This window comes from Orycteropus afer, unplaced genomic scaffold, assembly GCF_000298275.1.
Source record: "Orycteropus afer afer isolate SDZICR_OR568_19922 unplaced genomic scaffold, OryAfe1.0 scaffold00058, whole genome shotgun sequence".
In the NCBI taxonomy this organism is placed as follows: Eukaryota; Metazoa; Chordata; class Mammalia; order Tubulidentata; family Orycteropodidae; genus Orycteropus; species Orycteropus afer.
Genome location: NW_006921645.1, coordinates 2,724,960 through 2,727,422, shown reverse-complemented (window position 1 = coordinate 2,727,422; position 2,463 = coordinate 2,724,960). Strand labels below are relative to the sequence as shown.

At 39.5% G+C, this 2,463-nt stretch overlaps 1 pseudogene; it reads left to right on the top strand.

Moving 5' to 3' along the window:
- The first annotated feature begins 610 nt into the window (after positions 1 to 610).
- LOC103195677 lies at positions 611 to 1,448 on the top strand (annotated as a pseudogene).
- The last annotated feature ends 1,015 nt before the right edge of the window (positions 1,449 to 2,463 follow it).

Here is a 2,463-nt window from a genome sequence, read left to right as displayed (position 1 = left end):
CCTCCCTTTAACCCTCTCTTCCTTTTTCTCTGTATGTATATATTCTAGGTTTGCCATAGTGCCTAAGGTATTTTGCCAGAAGGCTGGCAGTTAAAACCCACCAACTACTCCTCAGAAGGAAGATTGGGCAATCTACTTCCATACTGATACTGCCTCAGAAACCCAAGGAAGGGTCTCTATGAGTCAGATCTGACTCGATGGCAGTGAGTTTGGTTTTTGGTTTGGTGGTGACGTAATGCCTAGGGCATTTGACTGGTAACCAGGAGGCTGCCGGTTCAAACCCACCAGCCACTTCTCAGAAGGAAGACTGGACAATCTACTTCCATAGAGATACCACCTTGGAAACGCAAGGAGGGGTCACTATGAGTCGGAACTGACTCCATGGCAGTGAGATTTTTTTTTTTTTTTTGGTCTTGGTATTTGCAAGGTGAAGAGAAACATTCTTAAAAGCTGAGCTCTTGAAAACAAAAAGGCAGGTTAGAGCCTGTATGGAGGCAGCAAGGAGTGCTTGGTTTCAGAGAGGCTCTTAAAGCAGTCAGTATGTTCCACAAAGCTCTGTAGCTGACTGATTTGAATGAAGCACATTGTCCTGCAACTGTAGCCAGAAGTCATGAGCAACAGTGGCAAGCAGAACTATGATGAGCGGAATCCCCTTCTGCTCCCAGAAGTGGAAGTGTTCATGGATCTGAGGAATATGTAAGGCATGCAGACCCCTGCAAGATCTCTCTCCAAGGAAGATTTCAGGCATTCCAGATCAAAGTTCAGGTCTAGATCCAGAAGAAGTTCTCTAAGGCATTGCAAAAGATCACTATCTTGATCAGCTTTCGTAGATGATGCCATCATAGGTATCACAATTGAAGTCATCACAGATGGCATTGCCACAGTCATTCTTCCAAGTCTACTCTCAGGTGTCATGTTGGGAATCAGGCAAATTCTGACCCTAACAGTTGTTTTGAAGTATTTGGGTTGAGATTATACGCTACTGAAAGAGATCTAAGAGAAGTGTTCTCTTAATATGGCCCCAGTGCTGCTGTGTCTATTGCATATGACTAGCAGTCTAGGTGTTTAAGAGGATTCACCTTCATGAATTTTGAGACTGTAGATGATAAGAAAGTTAAAGAGTGTCCCGATGGAATGGAGCTTGATGGCTGTAGGATCAGATTTGATTTCTCCATAACAAGAAGACCACATACCACAATGCCAGAATTGATATGGGGAGCCCTACTTGTTCTAGCTCACTCTGGTAGGATTACTAAGGCAGAGGATATGATTGAGGCTATGATGACTGGGACTACTACAGCAGATCATACAGAAGAGGAGGTGGAGGAGGACGGAAAGCTGCTCAAGGCAGGGATCAGATTTGCAGAAAGCGATCACCTCCTTACTACAGTTGTGAAGGACACAGATCATGTTTCAGATCTCTATCATACTCTCTTCATGTCTATTAAAGCATGAAGTTGAAGACTATCTGAAACATGCCCTAGAGTTGAGATATTGATTATGGACAATATTTTTGCCTCCTGTTTAAAAAGTGTACTGTGGCTAGTGAAGTTAGGTGACTTTTATACCTTTTATGATGACATGTGGTGGAGTTAAAATGCTGCTTTCATTCTGCATTTGTGTAATTCAGTGCTTTGTTCAAAACTAAGTGTTTTCATAAAATTGTTTCCCATGTAATTTTTACAATCTAAAGTTTGACTTCCAAGAAGTTACTATTGCACAAAACTTCATTTAAACATTTTTCTACTGAATCCAGGGTATTCTGAAGATCAACAGCCAGTGTGTAAAATGTTATTAAATGAAAAACAAGTAAAAATAAAGTTTTTTTACTTTCTTTCTAATGTATCAGTGCTTAGCAGAACTGTTCAGATTTAGTTGTCAATAGTAAACAAAAAGACAAAAATACCCATTTTCCTCCAGGTTATTAGAAGTTTGATACTTACAACTGAGTGTTAAAATTATGCTCTGTAACTCTGTACTGCTAGTATTAGAACTGAAGAGAATTCATTAAGCCAATGCTTACCTAAATGTGGATTTTTCAGTCTTTAGGTAATTTGTATTATATATAGCAAAGAATGAGAAAAGAACTACACAGTGTAAGCCTAAAAAAGACTATTTCTTCAAGCTATTACAAGATGTTAACGGTATTTGACTAGTTATCGGCAAGTGACAATACATTGTACCACAAATATACTCTTGTTCTTCTAGCTTTTAGGTTATGTGAAAAATATTAGGTGCTTCAAAATAAGGATAAATTCATCCTGTTTCATGGATGAACTGAAGACTTTGCCTGCTCATTTAAAAAATATTCTTTTCAGGTCCTTTGCTTACCAAAGGAGGCCCAATTTCACTCAAATGCTTTGAGAACTGTGTTTAAAGAAACTCAAAAGAATGAGGGGGGCAGGGGATGGACGGGAAGAAAACAAACAACAAAGAATTCTGGGCTCTTTGATTTCACTTGCC